Genomic DNA, 21,829 nt, shown 5'->3' on the forward strand with positions numbered 1-21,829 from the left:
TGTAGTTACAGAAATACATAAAAAATACTATAACAGTATAGCACACAATTGCACAAAGCTAACTAAAGTTAAAACAAGTTAGGTAATATCATAGGCAATCTGATTGTAAGGCAACTGCTGGTACAGCTAAACAAGGTAAGGCAAAGACCCAGGCAGGCCAAGACAAGCCCAGACAAAGCAACTGTTGACAAATCCCAGCCTTGAAAGCAGTACAAAACTAAATCACAGCCTCTGGTCTCTGTACCAGCAATGGCAACACCACTTTACCTGGGCCACAAGGCTATACCGTCAAGATAAAGTTTTCTGACAGCATTTCCATTTATGACTCCATGAGTTTGACATCTATCAAGATATAATTCCTTGGTAGCATCGCTCATGTTTTCTCTGATGTAGCTTACCATACTTTAACATAGAGTATCTTGATAGTGTTATCTGGATGTGGAGTCTGGATGTGTGTCTCAGCTCATTCCAATATGGTCCTCTTCTAGGGTTAATGACTAGATACTTTCCTGTTCTAGCAACCTTCAAAATTCACTTTATACATTAATGGTAAAATAATACATGCATACAACACCTTCTTCAACTGCTTGTCCTTAATATCTATCTAATTGTGGCATATTACTGGTATGAGTTTAAATCTGATTCTCTTCAGGTTATGATACCATGCCCTTAGTAATGAAGGACCAAACCATGAATGCCCAACCACTGTAAAAGAATAACCTATGGGTAGAAGGCTTTGAAGCATGAAGGCATGATTTCAGCACAAGCAAAATTTGGTTCACTGTTGGAAGCTCAATGTTAAGTGGAAGATGGCACATTGGATGTGCAGCCCTGAACATTCATTGGGACAAACTTCTGGGCAGGTAATCCCAGCATGCAGGCCTGCAAGTGATTTTAGAGATCGTGAGGTGATAAAAAGATGAGTGGTTTGAGATTCTGATTATTGTGTGCAGGGAATACAATTCTGGATATTTGTTTGAGCCAAAAGGTGGTGGAAGTCAGGAGATGGGAAAATTATTTCAAATAAGGATCCATGTAAGGAGACTGATAAATGGATAAGTCAGTCTGGGAACCATTTGTGGATCAGACGTGAAAGCTCATCAGAGGAATAGGATTAGCAAACTGAATGAAAGAATGGTGGATATGCCTGTTGGAGAAATTGCCAGCCTGAGGCATGCGGTACAATCAGTAACAGCAAACATCAGTGCCCAAACTTGAAACTTGAAAATCAAGAAAACATGAAAGGGAAAAGAATACAGAGGAATAAATAAACATATAATGTATTACATGATAACTGGAAACATACCCCACGTGTGCGACTCCACAAGTCACTGACTTAGCTGGAGGCCTTTCCTGCAAGGCTTTAGTGACCATGACTAGTCTCCAAGGTCTGAGGATGAAGCAAAGGTTGCAAGTGCTGAATGACCTTCAGTCATCCTGACTGCACAAGTGGTACATGAAAACCAAACCATTCCAGAGGCACTACAATAGATAGTGAATAAGAGCGGGAGGGACTGAAATTACCAGTTATCCCTGATCATGGTGGGTTTAAGATGCTCCCATTCATTGCCCTCTGGGATTTAGTTCTTCCAAACTGTTTTTTGGAATGAAGATGCTGTTCATTATGCCCTTAACTTCACTGGAAACTCCTTCAGAGGGAGATATTTTAACCTGGATAACTGAGATGCATCAGGAATGGTCAGAGATACAAGAGAAAATAAAGTAGAAGATTGAAAGAGTAGGAGTGATAGAAGTGAAGGTGCCCCTTTGAATATGTATATATGCAGAGGTTGGGGACAGTTTTGTATTTTTGTATTTGTGTATGAAGTTGTTGACAGAACACAAATTGCAGGATAAAGGTGAAGGTCCATCTGTAACTATAAATAGGATGGGTCCTCTGTCTTACCAAATCAATGAAATGCCGTAATGAAAAATGAGCACGTGCATCACAGTTCAAGTGTATGGACTCCTAAGAATATTCTGCTCTTTTATATCCCTTAGACAGCAATGTGATTCGTTGTGAGATGAGGTCTCGGAAGACTGGCGAGGAGTCAAGGACATGGCTTGGTATGCATGATCTAGTCTCAGTTCACAAAGCCAACATCCTGCCCTTGCTGATAATCATCAGTTCACAGCGACCCCAGCTTCTAATTACTGCAACGTTGAATTGTTTGGTGTGTCAACCACGTGAGTGTGATAATACATAATCTGCTGTCAAAAGGAAAAGAGTATATAAGCAGAGGCAGGGACATCCCTGAGCTGAGCCTCAACTGGACGCCTGCTCCGACTGCTTTTCCCATGGGCAGCAGGGCAAGGCTGGCAACTGGGGCCATCCCACCGCCCCAGCTGGGGAGCAGGGCAGCCAGGGGCAGCCCCAGCCCCTGGCATCGGGCACTGCTGGGACATCAGCCCACGGATGGGCGTCAGGGTCAGGCCCAGGGAGGGGAACCAGGGTCAGACACAGCCCCAGGATGGCCGGGCAGGGCCCTGGGGATGGGTCAAGGCTGGGCCAGGACATCAACCTGTGGCTTGGTGCAGCTCAGTGGGGCCCATGGCTGGGCAGGGCAGGGCTGGGCTGTGGGGGGCTGGAGACCGGCCCTGCTGCGGTGTCGCTGGGACGGGGACCGACAGCCCTGGAGGGCTCTGAAATGGGGTCCTGGGCCATGGGCAGGGTAGGGGGATCCCCTGGGGAGCTGGGCAAGGACACTCAGGGCTGCTGGTGCCCTCAGGTCCATGACATGGATCTAGGTAGTACAAAAAAATGGATCCAGTTTGACGGCATCTCCATCACAAGCGAAACACTGTTTCTTTCAGTGAAAATAGATTTTCCACCTATTACTGGTGATGATCATGGAAATAACAAGTGTGTCTGCCTTCACTACTCTGAGAATTATGGAAAGTCAGTGCAATGGGTCAGTAACATTGTGTGTATTTCAAGATGCTGGGAACAACACTGTTATTAATGGAGGTTTTTGATGGGAAGAAAATGAACTCTGGACTAAAAATGATAGTAACCTGACTTGGAGAGTTTATTCAGACTCAATCTTGTTAAAAATCAACATAACATAAAGCAATTATAACGGAATCTGGACATCTAGATGAGCTGAAACACATGAACAAAACATGCCATGAACTGAGATTAAAATGAGTGTGAGACCCCAAGACAGAGTGGAAATTGAAACCAGGATGTGTTTAGTCCATGGTACCTCCATTTTTGAATACCACCATTGAGAAGTGCTCGCAGTTCTAGTGCCAAAAGATCCCACCCTTCTTTGTTCTTTACCTCATATTATACCTAACTACCCATTTTCTCTTTCCTTGAGCTCACCTTTTCACTGACCCTACACTTATCTGCTTGTCTCTGCCGAGATTCCTCCCAAAATAAACACCACTTCCCATATTACTTCTTCCTCATTGGCTTTAATTTTGCTACTCTTGCTTCTCAACCTGGTGTTTCCAACACTGTTGCCTAGACAATTTTGGCCCAAGGCAGGGTAACTGATAAAATTGCTGGATTGTATCAGCCTTCAAGTTGAGCAGGCTTGCATCCTGACACTACCTTCCAATACTTAATTCATGGTGGTTATGTTTCGTTTATGTTATATGCTTTCTAAACAGAATTATATCACTTTATCCTTCACTCCCTTACTTTTTCAGAATGCTCTCCTGTCCATAGTTCAGCCATGGCACACACCAAGGCTCATTACACACAGTTCCTATTTGCATCATCCTGCTGGTCACACCTCATTATAGGTAGCTCCTGTTTGCATAGTGTACTCAGCTCTTGACCAAGGAGAGGCCATGCCTGACAAGTGGAGGAAGCGGGCAAGGATGCCACACAAACAGCATTAGGTTGGGAGGCATGCTTTGGTAGCTTGGAATCTGGAGAAGGCAAAGGTCAAGGATCCTCAAAAGATTAAATACTGAGCGACGAAAGAAACCATAAAGCCTTGGGCAACAAGAAAACCAATACGCGATAAGCACCCCAAGCCCATCTGCTGCACCAGACTCCTGATCTCTTTGCTGTAATGGGAAGTTGTGAAGTACATGTGAGTGTGTGTGTATGTATGCTAGAGTAATTAGAAACATAGCATGATATTGAGCTTGTCTTAATAAACAAGTTTGAATTCCTCATTTGCATTACATCTGTTGGACTCATGAAACCTGCCTGGCATGTTGAGGTGGCCTGGAGAAGGATATTCACCTCTGTAGCAATTGATTTTCAGATGCCGAAAAACTCGGAATAAAGAACTTATCAACGCCAATTTAGTGTAGATAAGCAGACACTTCTTTATTGACGGCCGGGTGCACAGGTGAGTCCTCTCACCAACCACGCACACCTGAACACCAAAATCATACACCTTATATTGAACGTCTTCATTCATATTCATTAGATTTCTGAGAAATGTTATGCATATTTATTAGATTTCTGGGAAGTTATTAGCATATGTTAATGTCCTTTACGCAAGCGCATTGAAGGTCTCTGGTGGTCTTCTAGAGTCCTCTGGTGGTCTTTCATAGTCTTCCTCACTTGTCCGCTTCTTGACCTTCTTTAGGTGATTCTGCGCAGTTTGGCCCTTGGCAGGTAACTAACTGTTTCTTGGCAGGTAACTACAAGTTGCTTCATAAAGAACTTATCAGTTCCCATTAATTTGCAATTCTGACATCTTATACATTCTTCTAGGTTATAATATACTCGTACAAATAAACACTATATCCAAATTATCTTAAATCTTAAGCTTGTTATCTAAGTTCTAAATGTTCCTACTAGATGATTTTGACCAATTCCTCCGGCCTTGGTACAGGGTTATATAGAGGATTTCACAGCAGCTGCTGGTTGTTGGTTAAATGTGTAAAATGCAATAGAGATATATATACTTTTGCTAAAATATTTCTTATAATTCTATATTCCTATTAAAATTGAATATGATTAATTCTAACTAATAACAAATCTATATCAAATCAGTAACAATCACAGAATCATAGAATATCTCAAGTTGGAAGGGACCCATAAGGATCATTGTGTCTAACTCCCTGCTCCTTGCAATTGTAAAATTAAACAATATGACTAAGAGCATTGTCCAGATGCTCCTTGAACTCTGACAGGCTTGGTGCTGTGACCAACTTCCCTAGAGAGCCTGTTCCAGAGACCAATGAGCCTCTCAGTGAAGAGCCTTTTCCTAATGTCCAACCTGCACTTCCCCTGATGCAGCTTCATTCCATTTCCTCGTGTCCTGCCGCTGGTGACCAGAGAGAGGAGATCAGCACCTCCTCCTCTGCTGCCCCCCTTGAGGCAGTTGTAGGCTGCGATGAGGTCACCCCTCAGCCTTCTCTTCTCCAAGCTGAAAAAACCAAGTGACCTCAGCCACTCCTTGTGAGTCTTGCCCTCGAGACCTTTCACCATCTTGGTCACCCTCCTCTGGACACACACTAACAGTCTGATGTCCTTCTTATACTGAGGTGCCCAAAACTGTGCACAGTACTCGAGGTGGGGCTGCACCAGTGCAGTGTAGAGTGGGACTATGCTGTGCTGGATGCACCCCAAGACATGGTTGGCCCTTTTGGCTGCCAGGGCACACCTTTGAGTCATTTTCAACTTGCCATCAAACCAAATCCCCAGATCTCTTTCCACGGGGATGCTCTCCAGCCTCTCATCCCCCGGTTTGTACATATCACCCCATCCCAGGTGGAGAATCTGGCACTTGCTCTTGTTAAATTTCATAGAGTTGGTGATTGCCCAGACTCTCCGGTCTACCCAGATCTCTCTGTAAGGCCTCTCTACTCTTGAGGGAGTCCACAGCTCCTCCTAATTTAGTATCAGCAGCAAACTTACTTACTATACATTCAACTCCTGTGTCCAGATCATTTATAAAAACACTGAAGAGCACTGGCCCTAAAATTGAGCCCTGGGGGACCCCACTTGCAACTGGCCACCAGCCTGATGTAACAGCATTTACTGTAACTGTTTGAGCCTGACCTGCCAGCCAATTGCTCACCGAACGTGTTATGGACTTGTCTAGCTGTGTGGTGGACATTTTGTCCAGAAGGACACTATGAGATGGTGGGGCCTTCAATGCTGATTCTCTGTTGCTGGTACCACCTCAGTCTCTGAGTAGCCCTTTAATGCTCTTTTTTTTTTTTTTAGTTTCTGTGATCTGTGCCCCTTGTACTTCCTTATATCCTTTAGATTAACTGCTAATTGTCCCTGGCAAATCACAATTTGCATAACCAGCCCAGAGATAATCAGAGATAATTGGTCACTGAGCCCTTATCCTGCAGCTTTCTTAACATGCCTTTCAGATGTTAAATAAGCAATCTTTTAAATGTGCTAAACCAGGATGCTGGTCTTGGTCTCACCACAAGAAATGCTAAATGCGTTTGTGTTGTGCTGGGAGTTTGGTTACTGTCCTGTGGTGGCACATGGTCTCATTTCCCCTTCTGTGGGTCTGTTGCCTCTGGCAGTTCTTAGATTTCCTCTTACAAGTGGGACCAGAGAGATTTTGAGGTTGTTTTGAATAAAATGGGGATGACGCATTGTTACCTAAGGCCAGTGGTTCACCTGGATCATAGCACAAGCCACGCATGGTTTCCTTCAATGACCAGACAGCAAGAAAATGAAGCCATGTGACTGGTATCCGCTGCTCCTGACACCTGGTACAGGATTGTGCCAGGACACGGTGACACCCATTATGGAACAGCGAAGCATAACAGTACGTGAGATACTCTGGATTGCAAAACCTGTGACACCCTGGTAGCCAGGGATGCCTCCTGTGATTGCTCACTCAACTCTTGCTCAGGTTTTCTTTAACACACAGCTCATGCTTAAGGCCTGATGTGTGCTAGGAGCAGCACCATTAGGTCAAAGCCGGAGCAACACCAGGTAGGCAGGATGCACCGGACAGGAAGAGATAAAGATCATTATGTAGCCATTACCACCCACAGCTTGCTGTCTCCAGCAGCCAAAATTCTTGCATATTGATTTTCCGGCAGCCTCTTCAGAATCTACTACTTTATGGAAGTGGTAAAGACCACACTCCCAAATCGAGAGGTATAAATAGATCAGCTTATCCGAGAGGTTTTTGAAGCAGATTTAACAGCAGCTGGACTGCTGAGGCCTTCATGTTTCCCAGGGTGATACAGGCACAGGGAACACCGGCACTCTCACTGTCGCTGTCCTGGTTTAACCGGGCAGGCAGCTAAACAACACACAGCCCTCCGCTTGCTCCCGCCCCCGACCTCCACGGGGTGTGGGAGAGAATCAGAAAAAAAGTTAAATTCCTGGGTTGAGATAAAGACAGTTTAATAGGACAGAAAAGGAAGGGAAAATAATAATAATGATGATGATGATGATAAAAGAATTAGAATATACAAAACAAGTGATGCACAATGCAGTTGCTCACCGCCTGCCAGCTGCTGGCCAGCCAGTTCCCAAGCAGCAGTCCCCGACCAGCTTTCCCTCCAGCTTTATATACTGGGCATGACATCACCTGGTCTGGAATACCCCTTTGGCCAGCTGGGGTCAGCTGTCCTGGCCGTGTCTCCTCCCAACTTCTTGTGCCCCCCCAGCCTATTCACTAGCAGGGCAGTATGAGCAGCTGAAGAGTCTTTGACCACTGCTTAGCAACAACTAAAACATCAGTGTGTAATCAACATTATTCTCATGCTAAATCCAAACCACAGCACTATACCAGCTACTGGGAAGAAAATTAACTCTATCCCAGCCAAAAGCAGGACAGTCGGCTAGAGTATCGCTTTCCATTGTTCTTCCTCTGCGGGTTGAGTGGGTGACTCATGTACTTTTAAAAGTCAGAGTCTAGATTATGATTACAGTATTGTTATAGATTGAGATCACAATGGATCATAATCCAATTAAAATTTTATTAATTATAGCAAGTAGAATATGAGCAAATACAGCGCTGGACGGCAGGGGAATCTGCGTTCCGCCAACTGCCGTACTGAGCAGTTCAAACAGTCCCTTTTTATACATCTTTGCTTCCGTGTTCATGAAGTAGTGGAGATACTCTGCGCATGCTTCAGTTGTTGTTAGGGGGTCGTTTTCTGCCTTTTGGTGGTCGTTGAGGCCGAAGTAGGAAGTCTTCCTCCTTTGTCCCATAGTTGACCCCTTACTCATATGTCCTTATATGGGGTTGTCTGTCCTGTTTCTGTCGGTTCCTGGACATCTGGCGGTTATCTTGCACAAGCGGTTTTTAGTCTGTGTAAGCGATTGCTGGTATCTTATCTTACACAAGCGGTGTCTGGTAGCTGCTTGCATAAGCGATTTCATATCTTTTGTTGTCTGATCTTTACATTGAGCTTAACATAAATCTTAATAAACAATACCCTAGTCCATAATTTCTCACAGTATCATGCACTGATTATTAGGAATTTGACCTGATCTGCACAGGAGGTCCAGGTGACTAAAAAGTCTAGTTAACTGATAATAGGAAAGCTATGCCAGTTGCTAGAAATTCTGTGTAAGAATAAGCTACGCTGATTGCTGAAATCTTTATATAATAAATGAACTACGAAGTTGCAGCCAGTCCTCACTCTACCAAGGATCCTTAAAAGAACCTGCCTGTCACCACAGGGTAGGGTGACAACCGGTCTTGTTACTGATTCGTAATTGATTTGTTATTAGTTAGAATTAATCATATTCAATCTTAATAGGAATATAGAATTATAAGAAATATTTTAGCAAAAACTATATATATATCTATTGCATGTAACCAACAACCAACAGCTGCTGTGAAATCCTCTATATAACCCTGTACCAAGGCCGGAGGAATTGGTCAAAATCATCTAGTAGGAACATTTAGAACTTAGATAACAAGCTTAAGATTTAAGATAATTTGGATATAGTGTTTATTTGTACGAGTATATTATAACCTAGAAGAATGTATAAGATGTCAGAATTGCAAATTAATGGGAACTGATAAGTTCTTTATGAAGCAACTTGTAGTTACCTGCCAAGAAACAGTTAGTTACCTGCCAAGGGCCAAACTGCGCAGAATCACCTAAAGAAGGTCAAGAAGCGGACAAGTGAGGAAGACTATGAAAGACCACCAGAGGACTCTAGAAGACCACCAGAGACCTTCAATGCGCTTGCGTAAAGGACATTAACATATGCTAATAACTTCCCAGAAATCTAATAAATATGTATAACCTTTCTCGGAAATCTATTGAATATGAATGAATAAGTTCAATATAAGGTGTATGATTTTGGTGTTCAGGTGTGCGTGGTTGGTGAGAGGACTCACCCGCGCACCCGGCCGTCAATAAAGAAGTGTCTGCTTATCTACACTAAATTGGCGTTGATAAGTTCTTTATTCCGAGTTTTTCCGGCAACAGTCTGGAGCCAGAGGGTAACTAGAAAGGGAAACCAAAAGCACAGCATTGACTCAGCAACGTTTTCTCATGCGGAGGCAAAAGATCATGGTAACTGTTGACTCCAAAAGCTTATATATATAAGGCCTGTTGAAAAGCAGTTTGTTCTCAGCAAGGAAGAGGAACTTGGGACATACAGAGAGGATTCAGCAGCTGCCATGTCCTCCGTCACATGCCAGTCTCTTACCCTACATGTCACACCAGCCCGCTTGGAGACACGCACCGCCTTACTTGTGTGAGTGAGTAAACTGAGCTCATTTATAAAGCTTAATAAAAATTAATTTCCCTGACAATACAGTCATATAATCAGCTTTGTTGCCCTAACTGCTACTCAGGATACGTAACTTAGGTAAGATCTATTCAGTGTAGGCTTGTCACCTGTTTAAAGCTTAAACTTAGACCTTTTAAGCAGATCATAGCTTTCTGGTAATCTTGTGATGTGAAATTTAAGTACTGTACTGCTAACATGTATTTTCTTTGCACATTAAATACCTACCTCCCCCCCCTCCCCAGTTTTTACTACAGAGCCCTTGCGCTTATCAGTCCCCAGCTCCTCTCTCCAGTTGCAGGCTCCCCTTGAAGTCTCGGCTGGTCCTCAACTCATCGTGTGGGAGGGAAGAACCACTGTATCTTTCCCAAGAATCGCGATGTGCCTGAAGCAGGCAGCTGCGGGAGTTCTCTGGGGCCCTGAGAAGGCAAGGGAGGCCAGGCGGGGGGGGGGCAGGCGGGGGGCCCAGGCAGGGGCTCGGCCTGGAGGGCTCTGAGAAGCCGCCAGCCCGATCCGATGGCGCTGCGCAGCTCCCCGTCAGCGGCCCGCTGAAACCGCGGCAAACTGCTGCTCCCGCCCGCCGAGCTCGTCCTCCCGGGCGGCACCCGCCAGCCGCAGCGCCCCAACCGCCCACCGCTGCCCGGCCGGCTCAGAGGGCCTCCCCCCCCCCGCCCCCGGCCCGGCCGCGGCTGGGCAGAGCGGCGGGGATCGGCGGGGATCGGCCCGGCCCGGCCCGGCCCGGCCCGGCCCCGCCTCCCCTGCCCTGCCCGCCCCGGGGTGGGCCTTGCCGCGGGCCCCGGAGCCCCTGCCCGCCGGCGGTGGCGGCGGCGCTGGCGGTCGCGCTCTCCTTCCGCCTCTGACCGGCGCCGACGGGCCGCTGGCTCCGCCTTTGCGCGCGCGGACCGACTGGCCGGCCGGTCGCGCCGAGCTCGGTGAGGACGGACGGACGGATGGACGGACGGGTGGACGGACGGACGGACGGGTGGGTGGCGGGGCGGGGGGTCCCCCCGCGGCGCGGCAGGGGCCGTGCCGCCTTCCGCCCGCGGGGCCGGGGACCCGGCGGCTGCGGAGAGCCGCTCGCCGGGCGGGCGGGGAGGGAGGGAGAGAGCCGCCGGCTCGCCGGTAAGGGGCCGGGGGCGGGTGGGGGAGCCGCCGTCTCCTCGGGCCGGGCCGGTGAGCCCGTTCCCGCCTGCTCGCCTCCCGGGGCGGCGGGGGAGGCCGGGGCGGGCTTGCCGGGGCGGCTGCGGGTCTCTTCTGTGGCGCGGCCGGCGGCTCCGTCCTGCGGGGCGGAGGCGGGGGTTACCTGGCGTGGAGCGGGTCCGGCAGCGGAGCCGGTGGGCATCCGTGAACCAAGCGTCGTGCGAGTGGCGGGGCGAAGGCGTGAGGTCCGCGGGCGCGCCGTTTGGCCGAGCTGTTTGCCTCCAGAAACATCCCCCGCCCCGGTCACCTTAGGCAGCGGTTTATTTACTGTCTTTCTCCACGGGGTATGGCAGTGCGGGGAGATAGGACTGAAAAATGATATTAAAAAAAAAAAAAAAAAGGCAATAGCTTTCAGGGTTGTGGGCTCGCAGTGTGGGGAAGATCAGGTGTTTCGAGCGCCCCGCGTTTAAGCTCTGCGATGGAAGTCCGGTGTTCGCTGGTGATTTTTTTTTTTTTTTTTGCTTCAGCCTTTCAGGTAGGCATCACAAGGTACGCGGTAAGGAGCTGGTGCTCGGCCTTGTGTAAGAGGGACACCTGCAGTCGGGTATTGTGGTTGAACTGAGAAACCTGTTCGTATAACTAAAGAAAAAAAATGGTTTTAAAGAGATGTAGGTTGCTATTTCTGCTTTGGGTTGTCCGAGTAGTGTAGTTGACAGAATTACTTGGCTTACTCCATCTGCAAAGGCAGATAGAAATATGAGAAAAAAGACAAGTACCCCATCAACACTTCTTTATCAACTTTTCTTTATACGCCCTGGGAAGTACGCTTCGGATGCTCTTGGTATCAGTGAAGACTAGAGGTGTCAGGTAGAACGTGAGTAGGTTTTCCCCTGAAGCACTGGGTATGCTTCAGAAGCCCATAGGAATGCTGGAGGTTGTTTTCCTAGAAGTTGTTATGAGGTTGACTCAACTCTTTCTAGGAGCTCTGTGGTAATGTTGGGCTTTTCCCTGCTCTTAACTAGCCTCCTGGGATGACTTAAAAATAGAACAAAACAAATGCAGCTCATTGTGACTCCCGGTAAATATTTTCTAGCTCTTGCATCTGAGAATGATGGGAGTAAAACTTGTTACTAACATCTAAAGTTCCTAACTGGGCTCTTATCACCAGAGTTTCTTGAATTAACCAGCCAGTGTCCCAAAACAGCTTTCTGGCAGAGAAAGCAGACTTGTGTTAATGATCACTTTTATATTCCTGTCTACAAAATTAAATCCTTTACTCTCGATAGCTGTGCCAGTATAAAAGTTCCCCTGAGTCTCAAGGCAAAGCCTTAACCGATGTGCTGAGGTAGTTCTGAAGGTGTTTATCAGGAACCATTAGTTCACTGTCTTCCTGTAGCTCGCTGCAGTGAGTTGGGTGCAGCTTCAAAGTTAAAGGATGAAGTGCTCTTTGTAGTTCAAGCTAAAACAGTATTTTTTTTTTTTCCAGGAAATAGTATATTGTCTGATGTTTTGGCAGAAAAAAAACATTACAGCATGCTTCTTATCAAGTCTGTTATGGGGTGTTTTGGTTTCCTGCTTAATAGTAGCTAAAACTGATTCTTCCAGTTCATTGGTTTGGCAGGTTTGTAGAGCAACTTTAATTTTGTCATTTCGGTTCTGTTTTCTGCTTTTTTTGATCTACAGAAGGCTGTCCTTCAAACACTGGCATTTTAAAAGCCAGCAAGTTATTGACTTACATGTTTTCTGCGGGTAGTAGAATATTTTTGTATCTTTCTAAAAATTACACAAAACAATGTTTCCGAGCTCTTTTGTTTGCCTTTTTTGGTGAGGAGAAATGATCAAAAGGGACCCCATTGTGTTTGCTTAGTCACCTCTGATGGAGTAGAAGTGTGATGGACGGTGCACCTGGCCAGATGAGGGTGTGTGCCTCTCGGGCAGTCTTTCTTGCCAGGCCTTTTGCACATAGCAGACCAGGACCAGCTGAGCTGCTTATGACGACCTTCTGAGCCACCACCTGGGTCTATTGACTTTCGGCTGTGGATTGCAAAAAAGGGAAGTGGTTTCTTAAATCATGTATCTGCTGAGCTTGCTCAGTTTCATTTGCTGTAACCGTGAGCAACATATCGGTGGGTTGGAGATGTGTGACTTTGTCACAGTGTTTGTGGTCTCTCCTGGTCCTAATCAACTCAATAATTAACCTGTTAGTTTGATGTTGAGCCTTTCTTCTCTTTGTTGATGACTAAGAATCAACACGTGGGCACAGGAGGGTGATCAATACTCCTCACCCCCTAATTTAAAAGGGGTCAGGAGGGAACGCTGAAGACAGCAAAGAAAGTGTGAAGGGAGCAGAAGGCTGAGAAGGTGCCATTAGCTGTTTTAATTCCTAGGGCAGCTCATGGTTTGCTAAGCCTGACTATGAGAGCTTGTGAGAAACCATAGAGCCTGCTGGTGACTCTTAAGAGGAAAGAAAAAAAAAAAAAGACAAGGAAAAAATGGTGAAAACGCATTATGGTTGTTAGCATTAGATCATTGCTGCTGTTTGCATTCATGAACTGGATTTCAAAACCTGCCAGGAGATCTGATGTATTATTACTAATAATCAGGGACATAGGAGACTGTCCATTGATATTGTTGGTACAGGTCATTGCTACTTTGGCAAAAGTAGTACTTGCAGCTTAATGACTCGCAGCTTAATGACTATTGTCCCTTCTAGGACCAAAGTGCAGTAAGGAGCTCCTGTTCTTCCAGTGGGTGCTGCACATCTGTCTGAAGGGACACACTAGCAAGATTGCTGAAGTAAGTGATCTTACCTATTATCTATAGTCTGGTTCATCCTGAAGCATCACAAGTAGCAGCATCAGTGCAACTGAAGATGTAGAAGAGGGGAAGAAAATGGGGTTGGAGAAAACATAAACCTCTCAACCTGTCTTTGCCACTAAAAATATTTCTAAGCAATGCTTGATACTGTTACAACCACAGTTTTTCAAAGGACTTTAGTACTTTCCCATTGCTGACAGGGAGTGGATTTTTGCTTTTTCACACATTTTATTGCTAGACACTACTAGGATCTTTCTGACTGTTATTTGTGTTCCTGATAAACGTGAGAGTTGTAAGTTCTCAACAGTTTCAAAACTGCAAAGAGCAGTGAAAATGTAAACCAAAAAAGCTGTAGGATTTTATACTTGGAGGAATTGCAAGGAAGATCATTTAATGAGTGGAAGCGTTGATAATGTAACTTACAGTGTACAGGAAACTTCACACATCGGCAGAGGAGAAAGGCATTATCACAGCTATAAATTTTTTTTTAGAAGCACTCCTGTGATCTTAAAGCTAGTAATATGCCTTATTGCTGGTATAAATGGTCTCCATAAAATGCAAATAAGCCAAAGAGCTCTTCTAATACGTATTTGTGAAAGATTACTATTATTCTGCATGACCGAAATTCAATTAACTTCTTAATTTGCACTTCGGTCAGTATTCTGTACATAGATTGCAAACTTTTCTCCAATTAGTAGTCATTAGGTGTTGAATGATTAGATAGCAATACTTCTAAAAGGAGATATTTACAACTACTGGAGATGTAAGATAGTTCTTTGAATGTGCCTTAAAACTTGGAGGGAACTTGGAAAGTCTTCAGAGATTGAAGAGCATTTAATGGTTTCTGTGCATTTCACTGATGTTTCCATGAAGTGTGATAAGTAGAAATCTGCAGCTGTAGCATAGGGGCGTAGGTATTTTCTAAAAAATGTCATTCCATCCAAGAACAAATAACTTTGGACTTTATCGTTAGCTGACCTTTTCCATCACAGTAATGGTCACAGCTAGAAAAGCATGAGCTATAGATGTATATTTATGGGTATATATTTCAATTATATACATGAACTATGCTAGAGGCGAGGACGTTGCTATATAAAGGAGTCTGATGCTAGTATTAGAAAAGCTTTCATCTATAGGTTTCTGAATAGAATATTAGGAGATGTTAATTCGTGTGGTGAATCCAATCCTTGTTACTAATACCTTTTCCCTGGAAATCTTCTGATTTTGTGTTAAAAATTGCTTTCTCATGCTTATGGCTCTTAGTCAGAAGTGATCATAATTTTTGCTGTGAGGACCATAAGCAATAAATGCTTGGTTGATACCATCAAGCAATCAAATAAAATGAAATTATCAAAATTTGTGTTCTGAATGGTGATGTCTCTCTTGCTCATGTTGGTATGTGGCTTGGTATCGTGGAGAACTAGAATTTTAAAACTTCTTGTGAAGCATGGCTCTTCCAAATGCCCAGAGTCCGTGGTGCTTGCAGAAAATTCACTTTGATCTTTCAGAATAATCTCTTTGAGCTTGGTTTAGGTGCTGCTTATGTCAAATTTGGATTTTTCTGTATCTAGCGCTTCTGATTGTTGATAGGTAGCATGGTGTTTATCTGTATTATCTCATTCCTGGTGAGAAGAATGGCCTCTTTCCTGCTGCCCTTCTGGCTGTGACTGCAACTCCTATGACTCTTGTGGCAGTGTTGTTGGGTACGATCCTATAGCTGTAGGACTGTGGATCAGGTCCATTGCCAAGTGCCATGTAGTGCTTTTTCCTTGTTTTTTGATTTTTGTACTTATCTCTGAATAAGTTTTAAAATTGAATTATATAATTGTAATTTCTCAATTGCAGCATTTCCAATTTCCCTCCATGTTTTAAGGCACATTCAGAGATTGAAGTGCGCTTCATTGTTTCTCTGAATTTCACTCTTGTTTCAGTGAAGTGTGATAAGTAGAAATCTGCAGCTGTAGCCCTGCTTCAAATATCCCTATTGAAACATAATTTCAGTTTTGTAACATAAATATTAAAATTGCCATGACTGATATATCAATGGAAATGTGTGAGAAGGCAGCAGAAGAAATAGCAGACGAAGGGTTAAAAGAATGACCTGCATTGGCAGTGAAGGAACACCATTTCCAGGACACTGTTTCCAGCAGTAAAACTGGGGAATGTATTGAGTGTTTAGGGTACGTGGAAAGTGAGAGCATCTGCTTTGTTAAGGTTATCTGCTTGTGGAATAATTGCTGGATGTGACTTATTGATATGCCCACCTCTTAAGAGAAGGTAAACCTCCAGAGTGGAATGCGGTGGATGTGCAAGGAATCTGTTCCGTAATAATTCCCTAAGCAGCATAACCTGCAACCTTGGATGTTGGCAACACCAGGGGAGCTCGGTATGCTGACTCCCAAGTGAAACAGCACGGAAGGTGCAGCCGAGTGGACACGCCGCCGTCAGGCTCTGTGATGTCGCTGCAGGGATGGGAACTGGATGGTACTAGGGAACTGATAAACCGCAGAGTTGTTAGCCTGAGCCAGCTCTGAACCAGCCTATCCATTTTCTGTCAAAATCATGTCCCCTCAGTGAACTTTGCTCATTATAATCTCATTATAATACCAAAACATGCCTCCATCCTAAAGGCTGCCAGCCTTCAAGGGGCAACCACCACCCCTCACTGAGCATGAGCTCTGAGTTTCTCTAGCTTATAGCTTTACCTTTAAAGTGAGGAAACTTTATACCAATCATAATAAAGGTATGTATGACTAGAGTCACTCAAGCTCCACCTAAGAATAAGAAAATAATGTAAAATGGCTTAAGCGAGGAGGAATGTTAGGGAAGATACCATCATAGACAAGTCAGGAGGACACGGCTGACTTCTGGGATCAGTTGATGGGCTGAAACCTGCCCCCCCCCCAGGGATGCCTATTGGGTGTGATTCAGACACTTGGTTATACTGAGTGCTTCCCCGGGAAACTTAGAAATCTCTATAGCGTTATTCCATAATTTAATGCATTTGTAGTCAGCTGTATTATACATATTCTTGGTACTTGCACGTGCTTTGCAGACAATGTATTTATCACCGGCAGTCCAAAAGAATCTGCACTTCCATTGCTTTAGTAAACTGTACTATTTATTAATCTAGCCAGGAGAGTTCTCACTGAACACGACCAAACTTCTTAAGTCTGGCCATGCAAGTTCATTGAACGTGACTAGACTGAAAGTACTTTGTGCTATTTGTGCATCCATAATCGAGGTAGTTCAATATATTGAACGTGACTGGACTTACAGCGTTGAACTGGGTGTCACTTGGAATCTAAGCCTAGCCTCCCCCAGCCCCTCTTGATATCTGAGGACAAGCTGGAGCACAAGGGGGTTTATTTTTTGCTAGACTTCTTTACTCTTTAACGCAACACTGCTCAAGGACATTTTCAGTGCAAAAGAAGACCGTAAGGGGGAAGGAATAAACCAGATGTTCAGAGACACAAACCTGATGGGCAAACAAAACTGAGGATAGTAACAAGAAGCAAACCTCCTCAGCTACGCTAATTGATAAGGGTGTGTGGCATGTGAGAATGTTTACTTCAGCAAGGTTATCTGATCATGGACCTTGTCAAATGGGATTATAGAGAAAGGGGGGAAGCAATAAAGAAGAAAACTTCGAGAGACAAACCTGACAGGCAAATGTGAAGGAAACAGAAGAAACAAACCTCATCAGTCTCGCTAATTGATAGTCCATTGAGAAACTGTAGGCAAACCTAGGCTTTTAAACTGGTGAGAGTGCCAACATGGGAGCCCCATGTGTGGGTGGGAGGAAGAGGATGGCTGAGGGGGAACAGATGGAAGAGGCTCTTTCTGACTGAGCCCTATGCCTGATCCCTGTGGCCAGTCCTGCCTTACGCCCTTTCTTAACTATTTCTCTGCATAGTCTCATTCTCTACCCCTTGTGTGTGAGTGCTGCAAGGACTAGATTGCTGGCCACTGAGGAGACCAGTGTGAGTTGATAACTGGGCCAGCAAATGGAGTTAGACTGGAGGTGTAGGCACCCCTGGGCCATGATGCCCTCAACTGGAGCGAGAGGGTGCCTGTCAGTAGCTGGAAGTACCATAGCTCTAGGGAGTGTCTCCACAGGTCCCACAGACTTTCTGTCTGGAGTGCCAGCTACTCGGGGGGCAGATGTGGGGTCAGACTGGGGGGTGTGGGCACATCTGGGCTGCAGTGGCCTCACCAGGGTGAGTGGAGCGAGGGGCTCAGTGCTGGCGGCTGGAGCGGGACTGCGAGTCACTACCTGTGTGCCTGATGCTGGCTAGTGGTGAGGGTGCGTGGGGCATATCTTCCCCAAACTGGATGTGTGGGGTTTGCTTGTATAATTTGCTAGCAGACTTCAAGGTGGACTAGCTGGTGGGCAAGGAGGCCCTTGGTCCAGGCAGGGCTATCGGATAGGCAGAGGGTCCGTGCTGGTATTTCAGGGGGATCTGTAGCGCGGAGTGCTTATGAAACAAGTGAGCGAGTGCGTGCATCTGTTTGCTAGTGAGCATCAGGCTGGACCAGCTGGCAAGTAGGATCCTTCGAAGTGGGTAAGAGGGCCTGGTATCCATGCAGGAGTTTTGGAAGGGCGGAGGGGCTGTACCGGTACTTGAGGGATCTGTGAATGTGTGTGTGCTTGTGACTGTAGAGAGCGTGGGTTTTAGAGAGAGACATTCAATCTTGACTAGCCTGTCACAACGCAGGCTGGACAGACCAGGGAGCAGGCTGGACAGACCAGGGAGTCGTGTGGAGTTCGGAATTCCCTCAGGCTAAATTAAGGCAAAATGACACCAAATGATCAGTTAAACGTTTTATTCATGGCAGAAGCAAACTGAACTTGGGAGGCATAACAGTAGGTGTCATGGTTTCTCACAACAGGAATTGGCATGGAACTACCTCTGTAAACCGCGTAAGCCGCGGTAACCGTGTACATCAATCCAGGGAAGACGGGGATCCCTCCCGTTGGGTCAGGAGGTTCAGAGCGGAGCCCCTTGCTTTCTGGACTCCTCAGAGAGGAGCCCAGGGGCGGCTGGATCCACTCCTAGTGCCAGAGTTGGTCAGTGGTTTATGTCTAAAGGGATGAGGTGTAGGGATTGTGGAAAAAGAAACAGAGAAGAAGACAGGGAGAGAAAAAGGAAGAGAGAAAGATGTCACCGGTCCTGGGTCCAGCGTTGGTCCAGTCAGCTGAGGGGTCCCATTCAGGTGGGCACAGGTGCATGGGGCTTCTCCTCTTATCATCTCCTTGCCCCTCCTTTGGACAGGCACTCAAACTCATTGGGCTAATTAGGTGTAACCTTCTGGGAAATGGGTGGGTGAGCTTGGGGGTCCTTTGGGGAGTAAATTCCCCTTCCCTGCAGCCATGACCATTGTTTGATCTTTGTATGAGAACAGTTTATCAGAACAGGTTGCTGCCCACCCTGCAGGGCACCCTCCTCTTATGTCTGTGCTGATGGGTGCTCAGCGGCTGCTTTTCACCTGTGGTTCCTTGGTGTGCACAGTTCCTTGGGTTCCTTGTTATGCAGAGTTGGTCTTTAAGCAGAACTTGCCCCACCACAATGTTTGAGACATTAACTCATTCAGTCTCTCACAGCCAACGAGGAGGAAAGGGACTTGTCTGTCTATACTTGTGTTTTAGGTCAGTCAGATGTGTAGGTGCTGTTGAAGGCAGCACCTTGTCTGTGGCTGGCTGTGTCAGTGTCCTATGTGTGTCTCTGGGATGGCTGTGTCAATGTCCTATGTGTGTCTCTGGGATGCATGCTCAGCCTTGCTGCTGGTTGAACCTGCAAATAGGAAAGCAGCAGCAGCTGTGTGCATGGGTCTGCAATGGAGCTGCCTGGGTCTCCAGGCTGGGCACTGGCCTCAGGGCGGGAGGAATCACTAAGCCACAGAGCTGCTGGAGGTGGTCACTTAGGGCATCCCTTAACAAGCACCAGGGCTATGCTAATGAGATAATTTGAAGAGGATGATTTTGATGGGTTTTGTTTTAATGGCTGTTGCTTGGACTGAAAAAATCTGTCCTGTTTCTTCATCTGTTCTGAAAAGGTCCTGTTTGTTCCAAGTGCTCTTCCTTCTGTGCTGATGACTTTGAGAATGAAGAGTGTTCCATTAAAAAAAATAATGCCCAAACAAACAAAAAAAACCTGCTAACAAATTGACTCAGAAATACTGTTGGATAATACTGAATAACGTCGCATTAAAAGTCCTGGTGGTTGGAGGAGACAATGCTAAAAACATGAAGGCTGGAAGGAAGAGCCTGATTCAACGTGAAGTTCGTGGGCATAAAACTAAAGCAGGCCCATCCAGTAACCATTTTTGTAACACTCATCTGTAGTAGCATTAGAACAGCAAAGCCAATAGGTGAAAGTGGGAAATGCACTGTTGGAAATGGTGGAGTGGGAATCTACAAAGAGAAGTGACTAGTCTACCCTGTGATTGACTGTCAGTCTGAGATGGAGATAATTTGTTAGAAATTAACTCTTAAGTAACTGCTAAGAATCTGTGTACCAAGAAACCCCCCTGTGCGCTGGTGCTGCTGTGACATCTAAAATACAGTTACAAACTGAGGAAAACGAGAATTCTTGGTGTATATGTACTGTGTATGTGCTCTTTCCTTTGGGCCCATGTGTGGTTGATTCAGGCCATCTTGTACCACAGGTGCAGGTCTTGCCAAGCTGCTTTAATCTTTCTGTGATACCATATGTCAAACATTGAATTCACTTTAAATGCTTTTGGTTAATGGAGATGGGCTGCTAGAAGTCTGGAAGCAGGAATGGGGGAGCAAAATTGTACTGGCCTGCAGCTGAAGTTTTGTCCTTTCAATTCTTGGAAGCTTGTGTTTGCTGAGCTCCATGTCCTGGAGAGGTGGGAAACAACCGAGATCAGAGTGGCTGGCGTTGAAATACGTATGTTTGGTGTTTAGAGTTTTGGTCCAATTAAAGGAAGCTTTTAATAATACGAATATTTTATAACTGTTGTGAGTGCCTCAGTTACACTTGGTGCAGGGCAGATTTATATGGCTTAAACAACTGCCGCCAAAGCAGCAGAGGTGGCTTTACTGAAGTAAGATATTGTAAAAGTGAGGCTTAAGAAAGTCTGATGGCAAGGTTCAGTCTACTATTTCCTGTACAGAGGATATAATAATAATTCAAAAATACCTATACAAGGTCTTAATGCCCTGTGATACAAGGTTATGTGCTGTATCAGTCACCAAAGATCTGCAGTTGGTAAGGCATCTCTCAACCTCGAGGAGTAACCTTGTGTGACAATTAACTCTATCCCATCTGACACAAGGACACCTTGAGAGGTGTCCCAACTCAAGGGGAGATCACCACTGTGCAGTCAGCTGCTTAGCAGGGAGAGCTCAAAAAAGGCTCGCTCAGGCTGTCACATTTATGGAATAAAGTGGTTGGCTCGTAGTCAAATTACATGCGATGGAGAAGGTAAGCATGAGACTCCTTGTACCCACAACTTCATTTGTTCCTTGACAAATTAGTCTTGGAAGAACCACCTGCTATTCATGTGTTAATCGCATGATTGGTGTTCCGGTTTCCCAGTGCATATGCATCAAAGCGTACCATGTCACCCTGTTCTCTGTGGGTTTTCAAAGAACAGGTTGGAACTAGAGGAGTTCTTGACCCGGTCAATAGCCTAGGCCTTTGCTTCCCTGGGAGCCTGAACCAAACTATCACTAGTTTGGTCACGGAGGCGAGTGCATCCATCACACTCCACCATGTGACTACAGTCAGTCCACTTTATTGACTCAAAGTGGTAGTACAGTTACCTCTTGCCTCTGTGTTATAAATATGTGCCATATTGCAGATCAATGGTAAGGAAACAGTTATTTGATAAGTCGCTTAGCTTAAGTGTTACAATTAATGCTAATTATATACCATTGCACATACAGAATCAGTTGATTGCATGTATTTTGCATGTTGGATTAACATAATTTGTTTCATTATTTGCCCAATTTTGATACACAGAATGATTATAACCAATAAACACAATAAAATCAAAACTAACAAAACTGCGACTGGATATAACATCAAATTCAAAGCTCCAGTTGCTGTTGATGACCATTCAGGATCATAGACATACACAGCCGTTGCTGATATATAGGAGTACTGTCTCAGTTTGTTCGTCAGAGTGTACTGAGAAATGTCAGACTCCCCCAGGGGAAATACCTTCACGTGAGCCCCATCCTAGATC

At 45.5% G+C, this 21,829-nt stretch overlaps 1 protein-coding gene across 1 annotated transcript in view; it reads left to right on the forward strand.

The window, feature by feature from the left end:
* The first annotated feature begins 7,960 nt into the window (after positions 1-7,960).
* The window catches only part of RESF1 (retroelement silencing factor 1), a 32,724-nt gene continuing 18,855 nt past the window's right edge, over positions 7,961-21,829 (forward strand). Inside the window, 2 exon segments of the mRNA XM_049822520.1 lie at positions 7,961-9,623; positions 13,506-13,588. The gene's annotated coding sequence lies outside the window, so the exon portion shown is untranslated.

The sequence above is a fragment of the Accipiter gentilis genome, chromosome 18 (genome assembly GCF_929443795.1).
Source record: "Accipiter gentilis chromosome 18, bAccGen1.1, whole genome shotgun sequence".
Lineage (NCBI taxonomy): Eukaryota > Metazoa > Chordata > Aves > Accipitriformes > Accipitridae > Astur > Astur gentilis.